Genomic DNA, 23,895 nt, shown 5'->3' on the forward strand with positions numbered 1-23,895 from the left:
AAACTTCATAAAAAACTAGGTATTCTCAGTTACGTTATATAGAAAGTTCACGTAACAATTATTCCAAAACCTAAACTTTACGGGCTTCAAGTTCCTTGGTCTTTTAATTCTCGTCTGAAACAGCAGTTTGGTCGATTGACTAAGGTAGGTGGTCGATCGACTGCTTGGCATTGAACAGTAGCTTCTGTAACCCGAGGGTTGGTCGATCGACTGAGGGTGATGGTCGATCGACTACTTGAGCTGCTACTTGACTTCTTAAAACTCGTGGACTTGTCTTTTGGGCCTTGAATTGCGCACCAAGCTCATTCCTCGGATGAATACTTCACGTCAAAATGAAATGCAGGATACTCGGGGACGGATTTAGCTTGATTTCCGCTGGATTCTTCACATTTCTGCAATAATGTACAAAATACGGAAGTAGACGGAAATAGGGCGAAATGCAGCATAAACTACAAGAATGAGCTCTAAAATGCGTGTAAAATGGGATGTAAAACATCATATAAAAGACACGCATCAGAGTGCACGCGACTAGTTGAATGCTTAGGAATTGACCGACCTGATAAGATCGAAAGATAGGGGAGGGAGATATACTACCTAACTAAGACGACTAAATTAATGAGATCGAAAGATAAGTTAATTTAGGTATTTAAATCACTTTTCAGGATGAAAGTTAATATTAGTGATATTAGGGACCCGTAGCTAGATCGGAAGATGCTTCTTGTTAAGAATGGACCGAGAGGACTTTTTATATTCTCGTCTTACGTGATTGTTTTAGACTTACTTAGCATGCTGCCGCCGAAACTACAGTGAACCGACCATCTTAGTACCCTTTTAATATCTAATTTCATACATTTCTTTAGTTTTCTTTTAAATTTCATTGTCAATAGTATAGACCAACTCAAAACAAACCCCCATACATTTGTGACTTTGGACTAAAATCTGACGACTAATAATTGCATCGCCTCTCTGTGGTTCGACCCTGACTGCCACTAGCTATAGTAGTAGTTTGGAACTATAAATTTAACTTTGATACAAAACGACGGTATCAAATTTTGGCGCCGTTGCCGGGGAGGCAATTGTTTAAAATTATTAGTTGTTTTATTTTTAGTCTTTCACTTAGTTTAAGGGACATCTGTTCCTTAAACTATTCTCATATTCTACTTGTAGTTTCTTCTTATGCGCAGGTCACAGGGTGGTGAATTACTACCGTTCAATCCTGAGATTGAGAAGACTTTGCGTGAGTTGAGACGATCATCTAGAGTATTGCCGACAGAGGAAGAGCTGAGTACTCTGTCCAGTTACTACGAGAACGCTCTATTTGAGGAAGATCCGCCTTCATCTCCCGTTTCCACTTCTTCAGCCGAGACCGTCACATCTCCAGACATGGCTGAAGAAGCAAGTATAGCCAGTCACTCCGAGCCAACAGCTGAGAATCTCTATAAGGGATTCGCATTACCAGGGACGGATAGAAAATTCGAGCCAAAACCGTCTTATATCAACTTGGTTGAGAGAAACCAATTCGGGAGCTCAAATGAAGATGCGACCAAACATATGGAGACATTCATTGATTCTCTCTTGTTCCATACCCCCACCAACCGGTGTGACCCAGGACCAGGTGAAGGAGACGATGTTCATATTCTCTCTTCGTGATGCTGCAAGGGAGTGGTACCGAGACCTGGATCGAGCTGCTAACGGGATCACTAATTGGAAGTCGCTGGCCCTAGCATTCAATAAGAAATATTTCTCTACCTCGAAGAGAAATGACATTAGAGCTTAGATCACGAGCTTTAAAAAGGGTCCTGATGAGAATTTTCATGAGGCGTGGGTCCGTTTCAACAAGTTGGTGCGAACTATTCCGCACCATGAGTTCGAGAAATGGAGCCTATGCAATCTATTTTATAATGAGCTTTATGACGATCAGAGGGCTATCCTAGATGCGGCAGCTAATGGTAGATTCCATGAGAATGTTGGAGAAACTAAGGGGTGGAAAATTATTGATGATTTGGCCACCCATAAAGCTGAGTATGGAAATTCCAGGGGAAATCAAAGGAGAAGTGCTGAATCCCCTTTTGTAGCTGCATTAGAGGCTCTTACGGTGAGATTTGATAAGTACGAGTTGGGAGGAGCTTCAAAAGGAGGGATCTATCATGTGAATGCTGTTTTAGACGGTCCTTTCGTCTGCAAGAGATGTGGAGGAGAAGGACATGTTGCAGACAACTGCAGCAGTCCCTATGAGTCTTGTGCTGCTTTTCAACATTATAGGCAGACAAACACTTATTTTGAGCCGAATGTCCATCCAAACTTGAGGTGGAGTAGCCAAAATGTCCAAAATCCGACTTTACCCCCACAACAGCAGCAACAGCAGAATTATGTGCCCCCTCATAAGCAGCAGCAATCGTACCAAAAGCCTCCTTTTGTCCCGCAGCAGCAGCAGCAGTCCCATAGCTCCGATTTTGCCGAGTTGAAAAATTTGTTGCTGAAAGAGTCTCAAGCTAGAGAGGCCGGGATGAAAATTTTGGAGAGTCAAATCGCTCAACTGGCTAGCAAGAGTGCAACTCGAGCTCCGGGGCATTTACCGTCTCAGCCGGATCAGAAAGAGACCCTTAATGCAATTACTTTGAGGAGTGGGTCTACCCTTAATGGGCCCGCTATGGTCGAGGAAGCTACTGAAAAAGATGAGGCGGAACCAAGTAAGAAGAAGGCTGTAACGAATAATAGCAAGAAAAAGACGATCAGCAGGTATGTCAGTCGATCGACTGACATACCCAGTCGATCGACCAGTCTGCGAATTGACACAGCTACTGTTCCTGTAGAAGTCAGTCGATCGACTGACATTCATGGTCGATCGACTGACAACGCTGCTGATGGTGAGTCTTTTCGTCTTCCAATGCCAAACAACTTGAGGGACCACTTATTTCGGGGTACGACAACTCCGAAACTATTGAGGCAAGATCCAAATGCTGATGGGTCAGTTCCGGTTCCGAAGTATGACCCGATGACGATTAATGGCTCATTCTTGAGACGGTCTGAAGAAGGGTCAAGCTACAACAAGGACAAGGTCGTGGATTTTCAGCCTAAATCCACCGATGCCGGTATGAGAGACTTAGAGGAGAGGGCTAAGTTGCTTCTTACAGCCCCTTATCTAGAGAGATTGGTGCCGACAAAGGAACATATATCATTTAACAAATTTGAAAATGTCATTCGTAGTTTAAATGTGCAAGTTCCTTTCCTTGAATTGGTTAATCAAGTGCCTGCTTACATGAAATTTATGAAGCAACTTTTGTCTAAAAAGAAGTCACTTGAAACCGTGCAATCTGTCACACTAACTGAGGAGTCATGTTCTTATTTGACCCATACTGCACCTCACAAGCTAGAAGACCCAGGTAGTTTTTCAGTCCCATGTAGTATTGGCACCTTTTCTATTGAGAAGGCATTATGTGACCTAGGAGCCAGTATTAGTGTCATGCCTTTGAGTCTTGCTAGGAAGTTGAAATTGACTAGGTTTGCAGTTACCAACATGATAGTACAGATGGCTGATCGCTCTGCGGTCCAGCCTATAGGAGTCTTAGAGGACATTCCCGTGCAAATAGGAAAGTTCTTCTTCCCTGTTGACTTCGTTGTGCTTGATATGCCCGAAGATGCTCAAATACCTATCATTTTGGGTAGGCCATTTCTGAACACTGCTGGTGCAGTTATAGATGTTGACTCAGGGACATTGACTTTTAAGGTAAGGAAACATTCCATTGTCTTTGCCCAGACAGCTAAGAAGAAAGACCCCATGTGGCCAGTAACTTGTAATACGGTTTCTGAAAAGAAATCCTATTTTGTGCTTCCTGATATGCTTACCTCTATGCCTGTTTCTGCTATAACACCTCCGCCCCAGATTGGGAGCAAATTGGAAGAAGATTCTTCTGTTTTGGATATTGCAGGAGCTGGTTTGGGGAAGGAAGAGCCGCATGTTGCTCCAGCTGTGAAGGAGCCAATCATTCAAAGAGGCGGCCTAGGATATCTTAGCTATGGCACAGATGAGGAGCCTGATGAGGAGCCAGTCAAAGTGACGGAGTCCGACTTGGATTTTGATGAGCCAGATGAGGTCATTACTTGGGAAGATGTTGAAGCTCTTGATCCGTTGAGTTCTGCGGATGTTGAAGTTGATAGGAGTGCAGCTGAGGAGATGAGCACTGTAGAGGCTACCTCTTGTAGCCAGAAGCCGAGCAAGTGGGCCATTCCGTGGCCATTCTTGATCAACTATTAGTTTATTAAGACTTTTTCAAAAACATTCATTTTATTGCTTTTGTTAGACTTCTTTTTATTGCTTTTGTGTGCGCGAGACTTCGCATTTTAATAAGTTTGCTTAGGATTTTAAATACTTTATACTGTTGCTTTGGGTTTTGTGCAATTTTGGGCGCGTTATTATGTGTATTTGCAGGTTCATAGACCATGTTAGCTCAATTTATTGAGCTAATTAGACGAAATCAGAAACTTACAGCAGGTTTCTCAGTCGATCGACTGGCCATCTTGGTCGATCGACTGAGCCGCGACACTAGGAGCTTCTGTTCCTATTCACTCAGGACGATCGACTGGGTGATGTGGCCGATCGACCGCCCAGCACCGTTGTACCTGTTTTCGATCATTCCCCTGCTGTGTTTGGTCGATTTGCGGAGTTGAGGGAGTCTTTTCTCCACTTTATTCTCCGACTCATTTCTGTTTTCTTCTATTTTCTTATTCTACACATAATTCTGCGTTTAATAAATTGTTTTCTCGGATTACGCGCGGTACTTTTGTTTGTCTTTTCAGGTACCTATGGTAGCACTGTTGGCTACTGAAACTCCCTAAGCTCACGCTGGTTTGGGGAGGTTTCCTTTTGCTGCGCTTAAAGTCTTATGAGTTTCCGCGTCCTTATTTCATGTCTTATTTAGTTATTTATCGCAAAATTCCCGTTTCCCTTTTATTTCATTACATGATTTTGCACAATGGGGACATTGTGTGATTTGGTTTGGGGAAGGGTTTTGCATTGCATTTGCATTGTTTTATTGCATTTATGTTTCACGTTTATTGCATTTCAGTTTGCATTGTTTATTTCATTTCCTATTTATATTGAAATATTCAAAAATTTCACGTTTATTTTAGCATGTAGGTCGAGTCGGAACGGTAGTATTTCAATGATGACATTGCAATTTCAGTTGTTTATGCCTAAGCCTTGCTTAATTGACATGTTATTACTAGAATAATATGCATAATCTACGAGTTTTTGTTAATTATTCGCTGAATCTTGAGACTTGACTTAGATTTTTGGCAAACTACTTATATTTCTGAGATTTAGAGCCTATAACTGGTGACATCCATGACCAGTTCATCTAGGATTGTGAGTAGTTACTCCTTGTAAAACATGTTACATTAATTTGCATAAATATGAACTTAATCTGCTTAATACCTGTATGCATTCGGGTTCGTGGTTAGTTGACACATGTGGAAGAGGTCGCCCCTTATTCATTTTGCCCATAAGCTCCACACTGCCAAAAATAGCCTTTTTGTCCCGTTACTACATCCTACATTTAGCCTGCCCTTGTCAAGCTAGTAGTTTATGTTCTCGGGATTGTTACTTTGTTTTGGTAGCTAATGCTCATTTTGAGATGATGTTGGGAAGATGAAAAAGGAAAGAAAGAGAAAAATAGAATTGAAAAAGAAGAAAAGAAAAAAAAAAGAAGGGGAAAAATAAGTTCGATCTATGGTCGGTCGACTGGACTCATTGGTCGATCGATTGAAGCCCGAGAAGAGAAAGAAATCAAAATCGCATAATTCAAGGTCTTGTTATATGACGATTTTTGCTCCCATGCTGTATTTGTATCTTATGGGGAGTTGACTATTTATGGGATCTGTGAGTTTTGTGCTTACTATTAGCACCGTTTCGATTGAAATCTTGAGCAAGAAGTTGGATGTTGTTATAATTTGGTTCCCTTAGTTACTAGCTTGGCTTTTAACTCTGTTTTTATCCAAATTTATCTTAGCCCCTTCCTGCCCATAGTCTCACATATCCATATTTACCTCGGCATGTGTCATGGTCATTTGTTTGGTTGGAATGCATATGTACGGTTGTAGAGATTATTTTCATATTAGATTGCAGGCATGTTCTTATAGGTCGTAGTTAGGTGAGAGTCATTACATTTACTTCTTTCTATCTTACATATACTCACCTGTATTCATTGAGTGATATGAGCGACCCGTGAGAGTCCGATTTGATAAGTCTCTACAGTTGACGGTTCAGCAGTTTTTAACGACTAAATAACTCGTTTGCATGATTAATATTGCTAATTGATTGTCAATTGTTGCATTAAATTGGTTTAGGCTTTACATGTTGCATTTCGCTCTGAGATTGAACTTGTTCCATTAGGTCCTAAGATCGAGTCTAGTTCTTGCTTGGGGACAAGCAAGGGTTTGGTTTGGGGAAGTTTGATGCGTGTCTTTTATATGTTGTTTTACACCCTATTTTACACGCATTTCAGAGCTCATTTGTGTGGTTTATGCTACTATTTGCCCCATTTCGTCTACTTTCGTATTTTATGTAATATTGCATATTTATGCGGAAATAAGTAGAAATTGAGCTAAATCCGTCCCCGAGAACGTTGCATTGCATTTGACGTGAAGTATTTACTCGAGAAATGAACTTGGTGCGCATTTCGAGGCCTGAAAAACAACTTTATGAAGAATTAGAAGCGGACTACCAGCTACAGCGGTCGATCGACTGCCTCCTATGGTCGATCGACCAGAGCACGACTTACGAAGCTCTTGTTCAGGCGATGACCGATCGATCGATCCTTGCATGGTCGATCGACCAAACCGTTTATTCTGACGCAAGTTAATAGGACGAGAAGTTAGAAGCCCATTGTATATTAGGTTTAGGAATAAGTGTTACGTTATATTCTTATATAACGTAACCTGATGTTATCAAGGATTATCAAGTCTTTCATCATCAGAATTTATTACGGTTCATTCATTAGCTTAGAATATTTTCCGTCAATAAAATTTTATTTTCCGCATCCGGTTTTGATCTTTATTCCTGCTTCCATTCGGTATTTCTCTGTTCTATTATTCAGTTTTCGCTGCTTATTCTCGTTCATAGATTAGAAATTGCTAGAGTAGTATTCCCAAAGCCAATTATCGTTCGTGTTAATCGTTTGTTTAGTTAATTTAACCATGAATTCAGTATCTTTATTTGTTAATCTTCTTGTTGTTTTTATCGTAATCATGAGTAGCTAAATCTCTTGTGCTAGGATGTAGGGAATCTGTAGTGTAGACGGCATAAGTTTTGTATGACCTGAAATCGCGCCATGGTCGATCGACCGGCCTACCTGGTCGATCGACTGGCCTCGTGAGATTAGTTTCGTTTTAATTAATTTAATTGCTATGTTTGACGAATCGAGTACACGCGACTAGTTGAATGCTTAGGAATTGACCGACCCGATAAGATCGAAAGATAGGGGAGAGAGATATACTACCTAATTAAGACGACTAAATTATTGAGATCGAAAGATAAGTTAATTTAGGTATTTAAATCACTTTTCAGGACGAAAGTTAATATTAGTGATATTAGGGACCCGTAGCTAGATCGGAAGATGCTTCCTGTTAAGAATGGACCGAGAGGACTTCTTATATTCTCGTCTTACGTGATTGTTTTAGACTTACTTAGCATGCTGCCGCCGAAACTACAGTGAACCGACCATCTTAGTACCCTTTTAATATCTGATTTCATACATTTCTTTAGTTTTCTTTTAAATTTCAGTCATTAGTATACACCAACTCAAAACAAACCCCCATACATTTGTGACTTTGGACTAAAATCAGACGACTAATAATTGCATCGCCTCTCTGTGGTTCGACCCTGACTGCCACTAGCTATAGTAGTAGTTTGGAACTATAAATTTAACTTTGATACAAAACGACGGTATCAGGAAGGTGGTGGGTTTGCTTGGAGAGTATGGGGTATGAGTTGGATGAGGATACTTGATCCTGAGCATCTTCCGGTGACTGAGCCTTTGACGGCGGCGGCGGCTGCATCAGACTCTGATGACGATGAGGAGGCATCTGCCCGGCAGACCTACCTCATTGATGGTATTTTAGAGGTGATGCAAGAGCCGACCAAGGGGGATCAAGCTAGACTTGAGGATCGGCAACCCAGAGTGAGGAGGGGTCCGAGACGGGTGAGAGAGAGAGAGTTGCTGAGACGCAGCCAGAGCAGCACGTGCCTCCACAGTATCAGTATCCCAACTACCCTTCGTCCTTTAGTCCTGAGATGCGGGTGAGTGAGCTCACAGAGAGGGTATCTGCCACTTTGACGCTCTGGAACCTACACGAGATGACGTATGTGCAGGGCATTGGGACCACCTCGGCCCAACCAGTGTGGTGGAGAGGAGTCGGGGATGACAATGGAGTCTTCCACTCCTTTGGCGTAGATCCGACTACATGGGGGGAGCCTAGGAGTTACCCCTTCGGTTGTTTGGCACCATGGCGAGTGGGAGCAGACTCAAGTACAGGAGCTACCGGAGGTGAGGTACAGCTGGAGCTGGCACGTCCGGAGGAGGAGGCGGAGATGAAGAGATGGAGGAGCCGACCTTGGAATGATGTTGTTTCTTGTCGTTTTATATTCGTTTCCATGGATTTGTCGTTAGTGGGTACTTATTTAGTTGGCACTTGGATACACTTTGGTTTGTATTTGGCCATAAGGCGGTATTTTGTTCGATTTTAAAACTTGTCATGCAGGTGGATAGTGTCGGAAATGAAACTCCGACTTGATTATGTTTCCTTGGTATTGCAACGTATTTCTTTAAGAAATTTGACCTGTGGTTACTCGATCGAGTAAGTGCATATATAGATTATAAATGCCTACTAGACTCGACATACTCGATCGAGTAGCTGATGAACTCGATCGAGTAGCGTCAACTCGATCGAGTTGCTCATTAGCTCGATCGAGTACCCCCATATACCGGTTGTTTTGTCCTAAATTATTTTTGGTCTTCATGCATGTGTACCTTGTTGATAATATGTTCCCTTATGATTCTTGGTAATATCATCGTCGTGATTCAAGTACAGTTTATACTATATAAGTATGGTTTCTGCACCTTCACACTTTTTGGATGCTAAATTGAATTGCTTGAAGTAACATGTTAAATGGTGGTTATAGTTCTTGTTACATGTTTTGGTAATGTCACGTAAGGAGTTTATTGATGTTCATGTATAATAATTGGATGACGGAAGGTGTAATTGTGTTATTCACTTTTCATATGGTCTTAATATGCAAAAGTCATATCTATGCAATGTCAATGAAGTATCATGTTAGTTGTTAGTCTCAACGCATATTACAATTATTTCGTAATGTCAATATTGAATAAAAGTTATCGTCTTGTGTAATGGTTATAGTTCGTCTTGAAGGTGAACTTCGGGGACGAAGTTCCTTTTAAGAGGAGAAGAGTAATGTCGCATGAGAAAATGACAAATTATGACAACCATATCACATTTTGAGTAGTTGTTTTGAGTATTTGTTAGTAATTGTTGAATAATTGTTGGCAATTTTGGTAAAATTAATCGTATTCTTGTATTTCATTTCCGAGTTGATTAACCTTTTTTTTAAGAAAAGTTGTTAAGTAATTGAGTTATTACATTGTTGAGTAATAAAACAAATTTAAAGGAGTAATATAAACGTTGTGGAATTAATTTAAAATGCATGCTAACTTGCTTGTTGTATAAGTGATTGATAATTCACTGCATTGTGGTGATTGATAACTAATTGTTGTTGATAAATAATGGATGAGTAAACGGATAGTTGTTGAAAAGTCAAGGATGAGAACACCTAAGAGGGGGAGGGGGTGAATTAGGTGTCCAATTAAAATTTTAAGCTTGAATTAAGCTTCTTTGAAATCTAGGACAATAGACTAAACTAATATGGACACTACTTTGAATGATAAAGGTGTTTATACTTAGAACTATTTGAGTTAGAAGTATATACACCCGAATTCAGCTCAGTATATGTCACAGTAAAGTCGACTGTAGCACAGATCAGAAAAGTATGAATGAAAGAGTATTTTTCTTCAACTTACCAATGAAGATATAAAGTTAATACTTTTTAAGTTGAATACTCTTAGCAATGAAAATCTTAAGTGAATCCTTTTTAAGTTGAATACTTGAGATACTTAATCGTTTTTAGTTCACAAGATTGAATCAATCAGCCGGTCTAAGACACAGTATTGAACACTGTGACACAGACAAATTGCGAGATAAACAAGATATAAATAAGGAGAACAAACGTAAAAGTAAATGAACAAACAAGACGATATTTTAAAAAATTGGTTCAGCCTCTATTCCGAGGCCTACGTCCAACCGTTATTTTATTGCTTGTTTAGAAATTTACTCAAACTTACTAAACTCCTTACAATGAAAATAACTCGCCAACCTACTCCGGTTGCACTTGCTTGAAGTTACTCCGCTTCAAGACTTTCACTTGCTCTAAGCTACGCCGCTTCAAGACTTAAGTTCTATCTCACAGGTTTACAGAGTCTTTGATTCTCAATCGTTCACTTAATGAACATGGAGATCACAATTAAGACCTAAACACGAGAATCATGGAACAAGCTCAGATGTCACAGTGCGGCGAACTGATACATGGAGATTTACAGCTCTTTTGAAAAACGATTGAAGACTTTTAAAAAAGAAAACAGTTTTGCAAATAAGTTGAAGAACAAGAGCTGAAATTTTGCAAAGTGTTTTAACAATTAATGCTCAGAAAAGTCTTAAGTAATAAATGATTCAAAGGCTCCTTATTTATAGTGAAAGCAATTGTTTGGGCTAAAAATAGCACAATAAAGAAGGCCCATTAGATAAGGTAAAGATTATGAAAGAAGAGGTAAGGAGGAAGGGAGCCCGCGGTCTGGAAAAGGGAGATGGGCTTGAGAAGGATCAAGAGCCCACCGTGGAAGGTGCCCGCGTTAAGGAAAGGAGTGTTAGGGGGAAGTCAGGGAGAAGTTAGGGAGAATTTAGGGAGATTGGGGAGAATTGGTAAAAGACGTCGGGTTTGGAAAGAAGTCTTTATGGAAATAATATTCCCTTTCCATATTCGAGGTAGGACATGTCTAGGGTTCTTACCCTATAAATAGCCAAGGAAGCAAATCCAAGACAATTCATTCAACACATCCGTATTCATATAGAAATAATCAAGATCATATCTCAGAAAATAATATACACTCATTCTGGATCTTGCAGGCCCGACGCCTAGGGCCAGCAGGATTAGCTACGCATCACAATTGTAATCATCCTCCAATTCATATAGTGCAATACTTGGCAGGGAACCGTCCCTCCCGCGGTTGTTCCCACATTGGGTTTTCCGCGTCACCAAAATCTTACGTGTCAATTTACATTACGCACCTTATTTTTTCCGTTCACTTATTGGCATACAAATCATCATACAATCGACCAACGAATATAGACTACATTGACCCTAATTAATCGACTTAGGTAAAAAAGACCTAAACAGTTTGGCGCCCACCGTGGGGCATTGTGGTCGTCAATCGTTGATATTCTGAATATACAATGGAAAAGCAAGTATCTGAAGCCATGTCAGGGAGCAGGCAGCCATCGCCACCACCATCGTCTACCCAAAGTCCAACATCGACAGTGGCCACACAGGCTCCCGGACACACCCCAAGAATCATACCGACAACAAAAGCCTCTCTACCTCCCAGGACCCCTGCTGTCTCAACTCAGATCAGGTCAGACAAAGGAACATCAAGCTCAGGCGTCACTCCACCGCCCAGTCACACGCAGATTCTGCTCGCCGGCGTGGAAAATCTTCAGAAAGCTATGGAAAACATGAGAGAAGATCAAAGGAGAGCAGATGCTTTGAGGTAAGAAGGAGAGACAGAGCTCACGGGCACAAATTGATCTCCTGACGGCGATCAACACTCCCGCAAACAGACGGTGAAGGAAGATTTCCTTTGGTGGATCGACACAAGGAGCGAGACGAGCGAAAGCGGATACCAAAAAATAATTACAAGATTGGATTTGGCTACGACACCATCGGATGGAAGGATAACCCCACGAGGGTTAGGATACCTCACACCGATAGGCGCGACCCGGCCCAAATGCGTAAGGATACAAACAGTGGTCTCCCCGTCGGCGATCTGCGGCAGATTCGATCGAACACCTATAGCGAGATCCGAGTCAAACCAAAGAAGTGAACGCGGCGAGGGGGACAATCATTGCCACAACCCCCCGGCAGCGGCGGAACTTATCGTAGTCTTCAAGAGCCGGATCGGAAGAACTATGCGAGACGGTGACGGGCGGACCCAGTTCACCAATATAACTAATCGCGTGATTGGAACTAAAGGAGATGCTGAGCAGGGTTCCAGGGCTACCACCCCCACTCGAGAATGCAGCTCCAGACAGTTATGCCCACTAACCATTCGTGGACGCCATATCCATCACAGCCATGCCAAAGGGATTCACAAACCCAAATATGCCTCTCTTCGACGGCACAGCAGACCCCTTTGATCATATAAGCCAGTATAAACAGAAAATGATGACGGTAACAGCCATAGGACAAGTTAAGGAAGCCTGCATGTGTAATACCCGGTATTTTAATATGATATTATATTAGGCCGAGTTACCAGCTGGGTCGTGTAGTGTATTTGTGACTCGGGTAATTATGTGACTCGGGTTTTAATTAATCTAATTAGGCTAGGCCCGTATCGTCTTAATAGCACCTATCCTATATGTATAACCCATCTAACCAAACCCTAATCTCCCTATCACCATATTCATTTTAACCATGAGAAAAGAGAGAAAAGAGAGAAAAGAGAGAAGAGGGAGCCGTGTGTGAAGGGAGTCGCGTGAGGCATTGCGAGGCGATTTCTCAGCCTATTCTCATCCTATTTCGTAAGTAGACTATCCTATTACCTCTTTATTCAATTATTAGCATAATTATAGTAGTATTGGGATAATTTTCGTAACCCTAGAATTGGTTTGGGGGTTTTTGATTATAAATTGTATGAGATAAATGAATGGAATAGTTACAGCAATTTACAGATTCGTTGGTCTGTGTTATTTGAGTGTTTTACCTGTCTTAAAGTCGTGGGATGCAAAAAGTTAAAGAAGAGACTCATGTTTATTCGAAGCTTAGGTTATGCCTGTGAAAATTGGTAGCATTTCACCGTGTAGTTTTTCCTGAAGAAATTATTTGTGAACGTCTATCTAAAAAGTCCGCGAATCAGTAGAGGCTGAAAGATTACTTCTAAAACATAATTTAGATACTGAATTGGTGCTGGGTCTTTTTCATATATTTAATTTAAAGAGTTTAGATGAGTTAGGCGTTGGTTTTACTTAGAAATCATTTGTCAAACTCGTTTTATGAATCAATACTTTTTATGCGACGGTTTCTGTCAGTTTTTGGAAATCAGTCTGAAAACCCTTGATAAGTTTGGAATTTGAGAAAAACACGTTAGATATAATTTGTAGCTAAGACTCATGGGGTTCCAATTAGAATGGCCTTGCATCAATTCGAATTTTCTGGAATTAGTTATTCATTTTATACCGAGTCTGCCATGTGCAGGAAAATCAGGAAAAGTCGTGTTTGTTCTTTAAGTTGATATTCCTATTAAATTACGATGAGTCTAGGTTATGTGAATGATTAATTGACTGAGTAGGTGGTAATTATACATAATTATGTTATGTAGGTGATGGATATGTGAAGGATCATAACTGATTGCTTGTGCGTGCTTGGATTGCGAAAAGGTAGGGAAATACACTTGACTTATTATCGTTGTTGTTGAATTGTGTTGACTTGTTGTGTTTCATATGACCAAACTGTGAACGTTGACTTGATTCGTGGTTGTTGATTCATGTTATGATTCATATCCTGGAATGTGCTTGACTGAATTGATCGTATTGAGTATATTATCACAACATTCGGTAACCGGCATGATTCTATGATTTACCAGTTCAATGATATACATATTGTGTTGCATTAATTTCTTGAGCATTCATATGCATTGGAGATGGAGGATGTTGTGGTGATGGGGTGTGGTGATGATGATGTTGTGGTAAGGCCCAGGGCGGGTTCTGCAGACTTGCCCTGGTGTCCTCAACAAGTGGCGGATCGGCTACGGTCGATATATAGTCTACCGGGGATCGGTATGGCTGGGTTGTCCGGGTTATGAGATATGAGTTGAGATGGAGATGGAGGTGACGGAGGAGCATGCATATCATACTTTGTTGTTTCATTGTATTCCCTACTCAACCTCGTGGTTGACCCTGTGTATTCGTGAACACCTGCGACGATCCAAATATTGGGGAGCAGACTTGACAGGTTTAAGAGATAGGACGGGAGCTTGATGGGCGTGAGACACTGGATCAGAAGACTTAGTAGCTAGATCATCATTTAGAAGACTTTCACTTTTGTTTATGTTAGTTTTTTGTAATTTGATGTAAAAGAGGTTTTGTAATAATTAAGTTAAGGTAATTATATAATTTGCCTTGGAGTTAAATTTGTTATTCACTTCCTCGGGAAACCGAGATGGTAACGGTCCGGTTTATTAGGGAATGTCTTGATAAAGGCTCCTTCATAAATCGGGGTGTTACAAAGTGGTATCAGAGCGAACGATCCTCAGGCCTAAACCAATGAACCAAATGAACGTAGGATGTGTCTAAATAAAATGAACCCCTGGGAATAAACTGTTAGGAGCTCACAGTGCGGTTAAGAAGGCGCCCTTAATATGTGCTCTTTTGCCCTCTCAGTTTTGAACCAGGTAACCCGAGATAAATTGAGTGAATGGAGTAGTTAGAAGGAAAACCTTGGATATAATCGAGTGGATGTACACCTTGAGACCCATATATTCTAACCATGCTACAGGACAACATTACGGTAAGTATTTTGTATGAATGATGACGTGATCATATGATGTTGTAGAGCTGGGAAATAAAATTTTCGTGTTCAGGTTGATAATCAATGAAGTGTTGGATTGTGGTAATCGTGAGCGTGAAAATAATTGCGAATTGATGAAATTTATTTGGATGGATGTTGAATGACGTGTTGATAGAGCTAATATGTCTAGCGATATGCGGTTATGTGATCCCGAAGCCATGCTAGTATAGTATTGTGATAGTAATCTGAAACACTATTGAATTGCATGTTTCTAGTCATAGCAATCGTGATTGAGATGTCAGGAGTAGATCGAGATGCGAAGGGATTCGATGGGATAGATGTTTACGTAAGCACCAAGTGTGAAATTTAAGTTGGGATGGGTTAGTATACATAGTATGTTCATAGGAGCTTGTAACATAGTAAAGAATGACCTAGTGCTGAAACTCGTTTTGTTTGATTTTACTCTTTAATTGACCGTACTGCCATTTCTTTTCTGTTTATTGCCTATGGATGAAAATTCTATGGGGGATAGCCTCGTGAGGTAGTGTTCATTTGGCGTTGGTTTCATGCTTATAGGATATACGGATTAGGAGTAATAAATGTTTTAGTGGGCTGTGGTCAGGAAGTTCCTGTGCAGTGATGTTTTGACCAACGATTTTGTAAAAATCCTCATTTAAATTGTATTAATAATTTTTGCATAATTCCAACTCCATCGATCAGAAGATTCGCATATGTTTTCAAATTGATAAGCCACGAAAATTCTTGATGTCTCTATATTAAATGGTAAGTTTTGCAAACTGACCCAAGTTTTGGACCAATTGCTGTCACATACTTGTTTGGACCAACTGAGTTGTAAAATCCTTTAAAAATTGAATTCTTGAGCTTTGGACCTCATTCTTTTTCTCACGAATTATTAACTCTCTTTATGTTATAAAAAGTAATATAACTTAAGTTTTCGTTGAACGGTTATTTATTCGTGATTTTTGGAAGTTACAACGTGAATCATAACTTTTAAAATGTGAATTCCATGTTGAGTTTTCATACAGTTGTTCGATTATTTCATGAGCCTTATTAATGTGAAATTATAGTGTCCTTATATGATGATAGTAGCACACATGTTCAGTAGTTATGTATCTTAACAAGTGATAAAATTAAAGTTTAGTTGATAACATTGTTGGCATGATAGCATGAGTGAAATTGAACAGCTTAAATTGATTCCTAATCGAGGGTGAAATATTTTATACGGGTCCAGTTGTTGCATATTTTATATGTTTGGCATGTTGTAATATCTCTGGTGTATTCATCATATTTGTATAGCGGTCGGGTATATATAAATATAAATCTATATTATCATATTTTGGTAAAGTTGGTGGCGTTAAATGTTAACTTGATTGTTCTAATATACTCGCGTGAATATTTATAATAATTATGTTTAAATGTTTACACATGGATGGTAGGAATGAGTAAGTCTAAATGTTCACACATGTTGGAAGTCATCTGAGTTCTCATGTCTTTTATGTGAGTCTGTGTGCCTATAGTTATACTTATTACTTCATTGCATTAATTTATTTCAGTTGAACCTAAACTTATGATATAATAATAAAATAGTGTTGTTGTTCCTTATTGGGTATGTTCATAGTTGTATTGTCATGAAATGCTAAGGTGGTTGTTGCAATTGTCACGATATTTGAAATGTAGTTGATATAGTTACGATATAGTTACGATATTTGAAATATATTCTCGAACCGTCGAATTATAATGAGATAACCCTTTGATGATTCACATGTCATGCGTATGTTTAAATGATAGTCGTTATAGTTACGTTTAATTGAGCCGCGAGTTGCCTATTTGTTCAAACCGTGCAAACCAGAGAATTTGTTCACCTTACTAATCTTTTGTCATAGATAATGTTTTACAAGTTATATGATGGTATATGTACATGTTTAAGTTGTTTATGGGATATCTTTTATTTTTGCTGAAAATGGATTATACTGAGTTGATGGATACAATTGAATGGTATGGTTGCTAAAATGTTAAACATATGTGTGATATGGAAGTAATTTTGTTGTTATTGTGAATCATATAACTATTAATACTCAATTGTAATTTCAGTTGTTTGGCTTCTACATTATTAAGTTAATTACTCATGACGCACAGTCGATGGTTCCGTAAGGAGTTTAACTGGGAATTTTATAGTGTGCCTCCGATCTAAACTAATTATCTTCTTATATTGACTATATGGTTAGACTCTTGTCTAGTTCTTATGACGTGAAAAATCGTTTTAAAATTTAACATGTAATTGAGTTGGTACTTATACTTTTGTGTGACCATGCAACCTGTGATAAACAGATCTGTAATAAAGAGGTAAAACTTTGATTGAACACAGTTAAATTGTAGTTACTTGCTTTACATTATGGTACGAATCGTATGCTTTGACGAGACGTCACCAGGGAATGTGTACTATCTAAAAGGGGTCTCCGATCAAATGTTGTAGTCGTGTTAGCCGTGAACATAACTGAGTAAAGAAGTGCGACTAAAATCCTGATGTTGAGGTAATAGTCGTTCATTAGTAAACATAGGACTGAAATGAATAAGATGAACCTGTAAATTACGAAATATGAGTCGACACCTAAACTTGTATTGTTTGAAGGAATTGAGTTAAGTTTATCTGATTTTGAGTTAAATGGATTCTATGGACGGCTCTGTTATAGGATTTATGTTAAGAAAGTTATTCACCGTCCAGTATGAAAGTAAAAGTTTTGAAAATGAAGTTAAATTTTGTCGTGTGAGTATAAATTCGAATGAGATTTCCGGCCAAAGTGTCCGGTTGTATGGTTTCATGATATTTGCTAGTCCTGGGAATGAAGCTAGAACGGAGTCACAAATAGTGGGTTAATTTAGTCATGTTGTTCTTTCATGTAGTGAATTGGTGGGTTGTGGTTAGTTACGAATGTCAAAACGGGAAATGTAATGTGGTGATTTAAGTGAGTTGTGTGTTAACATGGCATGTTGATATTAGCATGATATGTAATGAATATTTGTAAAATCGGTGTAGTTAAATACATTTAATCTTTTATGTCATGGTGTTGGGTGCAGTTTAAATATATTTAACACCAAGAATGAAATTTTATGTATGATAGTATTGTATGTTAACTTTCCAATATCGTTGTTTACTCGCTTGACTGACTCGACCAATAAGCTTGTAAAATTTGCCAATCAATGTGCATTCGTCATTCGTCATTCGACCAATATTTCTTGGAAAATATGCTATTTGACATGAACCATATGTGAGCACCTAAGCATCTTCATCTTTATAACCTGAGTAGTAATGTATAAATTAGATTGACAAGCAGATCCTGTGAATGTTATTGCATGTATTGATTGATATGAAGAGTGTTTAGATTAATACTGAAATGTCTTAAGTTATTCAACGTGGCTTTTGCTCCGATCCGTGGCGATGTCTTTGTGAAAGAAAGAATAATCGTAGCTTCCTTGAGAGAGCTTGTATATTGATTGTCTTTAGTAGGGATTAGTTAACTTGAGCGTGAGTTGTGAATCTTTTATCCTCTTTCAGTTGTTAGCAGTAGTTTGAGAACTTTTGTTACAATAATGAAGGTTACGGGGACGTAACCATGTTTAAGGAGGGTAGGATTGTAAAATCTTTATATTTTCATGTGTGATTTCTCAGTTTGGTATATTGGTTATGCGTTGTGTGGGTTATTTTGGAGTGTTACATGATGTGTTTCTGTTATGGTTAAACTTCGGGGACGAAGTTTATTTTAAGGAGGGTGGAATGTAATACTGCGTTTAATATTCAATTTGGTGGGTGCCTTACATACTTTTTTATATGCGTTTCATAATTCGTTTGCGTTGGTTGGTAGAGAGGGTAAACTTCGGGACGACGTTTCTTTTAAGGAGGGTAGACTGTAATACCCGGTATTTTAATATGATATTATATTAGGCCGAGTTACCAGCTGGGTCGTGTAGTGTATTTGTGACTCGGGTAATTATGTGACTCGGGTTTTAATTAATCTAACTAGGCTAGGCCCGTATCGTCTTAATAGCACCTATCCTATATGTATAACCCATCTAACCAAACCCTAATCTCCCTATCACCATATTCATTTTAACCATGAGAAAAGAGAGAAAAGAGAGAAGAGGGAGCCGTGTGTGAAGGGAGTCGCGTGAGGCATTGCGAGGCGATTTCTCAGCCTATTCTCATCCTATTTCGTAAGTAGACTATCCTATTACCTCTTTATTCAATTATTAGCATAATTATAGTAGTATTGGGATAATTTTCGTAACCCTAGAATTGGTTTGGGGGTTTTTGATTATAAATTGTATGAGATAAATGAATGGAATAGTTACAGCAATTTACAGATTCGTTGGTCTGTGTTATTTGAGTGTTTTACCTGTCTTAAATTCGTGGGATCCAAAACGTTAAAGAAGAGACTCATGTTTATTACAAGCCTAGGTTATGCCTGTGAAAATTGGTAGCATTTCACCGTGTAGTTTTTCCTGAAGAAATTATTTGTGAACGTCTATCTAAAAAGTCCGCGAATCAGTAGAGGCTGAAAGATTACTTCTAAAACATAATTTAGATATTGAATTGGTGCTGGGTCTTTTTCATATATTTAATTTAAAGAGTTTATATGAGTTAGGCGTTGGTTTTACTTAGAAATCATTTTTCAAACTCGTTTTATGAATCAATACTTTTTATGCGACGGTTTCTATCAGTTTTTGGACATCAGTCTGAAAACCCTTGATAAGTTTGGAATTTGAGAAAAACACGTTAGATATAATTTGTATCTAAGACTCATGGGGTTCCAATTCAATTGGCCTTGCATCAATTTGAATTTTCTGGAATTAGTTATTCATTTTATACCGAGTCTGCCATGTGCAGGAAAATCAGGAAAAGTCGTGTTTGTTCTTTAAGTTGATATTCCTATTAAATTACGATGAGTCTAGGTTATGTGAATGATTAATTGACTGAGTAGGTGGTAATTATACATAATTATGTTATGTAGGTGATGGATATGTGAAGGATCATAACTGATTGCTTGTGCGTGCTTGGATTGCGAAAAGGTAGGGAAATACACTTGACTTATTATCGTTGTTGTTGAATTGTGTTGACTTGTTGTGTTTCATATGACCAAACTGTGAACGTTGACTTGATTCGTGGTTGTTGATTCATGTTATGATTCATATCCTGGAATGTGCTTGACTGAATTGATCGTATTGAGTATATTATCACAACATTCGGTAACCGGCATGATTCTATGATTTACCAGTTCAATGATATACATATTGTGTTGCATTAATTTCTTGAGCATTCATATGCATTGGAGATGGAGGATGTTGTGGTGATGGGGTGTGGTGATGATGATGTTGTGGTAAGGCCCAGGCGGGTTCTGCAGGACTTGCCCTGGTGTCCTCAGCTGCGAGCTGGCAGATCGGCTACGGTCGATATATAGTCTACCGGGGATCGGTATGGCTGGGTTGTCCGGGTTATGAGATATGAGTTGAGATGGAGATGGAGGTGACGGAGGAGCATGCATATCATACTTTGTTGTTTCATTGTATTCCCTACTCAACCTCGTGGTTGACCCTGTGTATTCGTGAACACCTGCGACGATCCAAATATTGGGGAGCAGACTTGACAGGTTTAAGAGATAGGACGGGAGCTTGATGGGCGTGAGACACTGGATCAGAAGACTTAGTAGCTAGATCATCATTTAGAAGACTTTCACTTTTGTTTATGTTAGTTTTTTGTAATTTGATGTAAAAGAGGTTTTGTAATAATTAAGTTAAGGTAATTATATAATTTGCCTTGGAGTTTAATTTGTTATTCACTTCCTCGGGAAACCGAGATGGTAACGGTACGGTTTATTAGGGAATGTCTTGATAAAGGCTCCTTCATAAATCGGGGTGTTACAAAGTGGTATCAGAGCGAACGATCCTCAGGCCTAAACCAATGAACCAAATGAACGTAGGATGTGTCTAAATAAAATGAACCCCTGGGAATAAACTGTTAGGAGCTCACAGTGCGGTTAAGAAGGCGCCCTTAATATGTGCTCTTTTGCCCTCTCAGTTTTGAACCAGGTAACCCGAGATAAATTGAGTGAATGGAGTAGTTAGAAGGAAAACCTTGGATATAATCGAGTGGATGTACACCTTGAGACCCATATATTCTAACCATGCTACAGGACAACATTACGGTAAGTATTTTGTATGAATGATGACGTGATCATATGATGTTGTAGAGCTGGGAAATAAAATTTTCGTGTTCAGGTTGATAATCAATGAAGTGTTGGATTGTGGTAATCGTGAGCGTGAAAATAATTGCGAATTGATGAAATTTATTTGGATGGATGTTGAATGACGTGTTGATAGAGCTAATATGTCTAGCGATATGCGGTTATGTGATCCCGAAGCCATGCGAGTATAGTATTGTGATAGTAATCTGAAACACTATTGAATTGCATGTTTCTAGTCATAGCAATCGTGATTGAGATGTCAGGAGTAGATCGAGATGCGAAGGGATTCGATGGGATAGATGTTTACGTAAGCACCAAGTGTGAAATTTAAGTTGGGATGGGTTAGTGTACATCGTATGTTCATAGGAGCTTGTAACATAGTAAAGAATGACCTAGTGCTGAAACTCGTTTTGTTTGATTTTACTCTTTAATTGACCGTACTGCCATTTCTTTTCTGTTTATTGCCTATGGATGAAAATTCTATGGGGGATAGCCTCGGGAGCTAGTGTTCATTTGGCGTTAGTTTCATGCTTATAGGATATACGGATTAGGAGTAATAAATGTTTTAGTGGGCTGTGGTCAGGAAGTTCCTGTGCAGTGATGTTTTGACCAACGATTTTGTAAAAATCCTCATTTAAATTGTATTAATAATTTTTGCATAATTCCAACTCCATCGATCAGAAGATTCGCATATGTTTTCAAATTGATAAGCCACGAAAATTCTTGATGTCTCTATATTAAATGGTAAGTTTTGCAAACTGACCCAAGTTTTGGACCAATTGCTGTCACATACTTGTTTGGACCAACTGAGTTGTAAAATCCTTTAAAAATTGAATTCTTGAGCTTTGGACCTCATTCTTTTTCTCACGAATTATTAACTCTCTGTATGTTATAAAAAGTAATATAACTTAAGTTTTCGTTGAACGGTTATTTATTCGTGATTTTTGGAAGTTACAACGTGAATCATAACTTTTAAAATGTGAATTCCATGTTGAGTTTTCATACAGTTGTTCGATTATTTCATGAGCCTTATTAATGTGAAATTATAGTGTCCTTATATGATGATAGTAGCACACATGTTCAGTAGTTATGTATCTTAACAAGTGATAAAATTAAAGTTTAGTTGATAACATTGTTGGCATGATAGCATGAGTGAAATTGAACAGCTTAAATTGATTCCTAATCGAGGGTGAAATATTTTATACGGGTCCAGTTGTTGCATATTTTATATGTTTGGCATGTTGTAATATCTCTGGTGTATTCATCATATTTTTATAGCGGTCGGGTATATATAAATATAAAACTATATTATCATATTTTGGTAAAGTTGGTGGCGTTAAATGTTAACTTGATTGTTCTAATATACTCGCGTGAATATTTATAATAATTATGTTTAAATGTTTACACATGGATGGTAGGAATGAGTAAGTCTAAATGTTCACACATGTTGGATGTCATCTGAGTTCTCATGTCTTTTATGTGAGTCTGTGTGCCTATAATTATACTTATTACTTCATTGCATTAATTTATTTCAGTTGAACCTAAACTTATGATATAATAATAAAATAGTGTTGTTGTTCCTTATTGGGTATGTTCATAGTTGTATTGTCATGAAATGCTAAGGTGGTTGTTGAAATTGTCACGATATTTGAAATATAGTTGATATAGTTACGATATAGTTACGATATTTGAAATATATTCTCGAACCGTCGAATTATAATGAGATAACCCTTTGATGATTCACATGTCATGCGTATGTTTAAATGATAGTCGTTATAGTTACGTTTAATTGAGCCGCGAGTTGCCTATTTGTTCAAACCGTGCAAACCAGAGAACTTGTTCACCTTACTAATCTTTTGTCATAGATAATGTTTTACAAGTTATATGATGGTATATGTACATGTTTAAGTTGTTTATGCGATATCTTTTATTTTTGCTGAAAATGGATTATACTGAGTTGATGGATACAATTGAATGGTATGGTTGCTAAAATGTTAAACATATGTGTGATATGGAAGTAATTTTGTTGTTATTGTGAATCATATAACTATTAATACTCAATTGTAATTTCGGTTGTTTGGCTTCTACATTATTAAGTTAATTACTCATGACGCACAGTCGATGGTTCCGTAAGGAGTTTAACTGGGAATTTTATAGTGTGCCTCCGATCTAAACTAATAATCTTCTTATATTGACTATATGGTTAGACTCTTGTCTAGTTCTTATGACGTGATAAATCGTTTTAAAATTTAACATGTAATTGAGTTGGTACTTATACTTTTGTGTGACCATGCAACCTGTGATAAATAGATCTGTAATAAAGAGGTAAAAATTTGATTGAACACAGTTAAATTGTAGTTACTTGCTTTACATTATGGTACGAATCGTATGCTTTGACGAGACGTCACCAGGGAATGTGTACTATCTAAAAGGGGTCTCCGATCAAATGTTGTAGTCGTGTTAGCCGTGAACATAACTGAGTAAAGAAGTGCGACTAAAATCCTGATGTTGAGGTAATAGTCGTTCATTAGTAAAGATAGGACTGAAATGAATAAGATGAACCTGTAAATTACGAAATATGAGTCGACACCTAAGCTTGTATTGTTTGAAGGAATTGAGTTAAGTTTATCTGATTTTGAGTTAAATGGATTCTATGGACGGCTCTGTTATAGGATTTATGTTAAGAAAGTTATTCACCGTCCAGTATGAAAGTAAAAGTTTTGAAAATGAAGT

This window comes from Silene latifolia, chromosome 1 (genome assembly GCF_048544455.1).
Source record: "Silene latifolia isolate original U9 population chromosome 1, ASM4854445v1, whole genome shotgun sequence".
NCBI classification, from domain to species: domain Eukaryota; kingdom Viridiplantae; phylum Streptophyta; class Magnoliopsida; order Caryophyllales; family Caryophyllaceae; genus Silene; species Silene latifolia.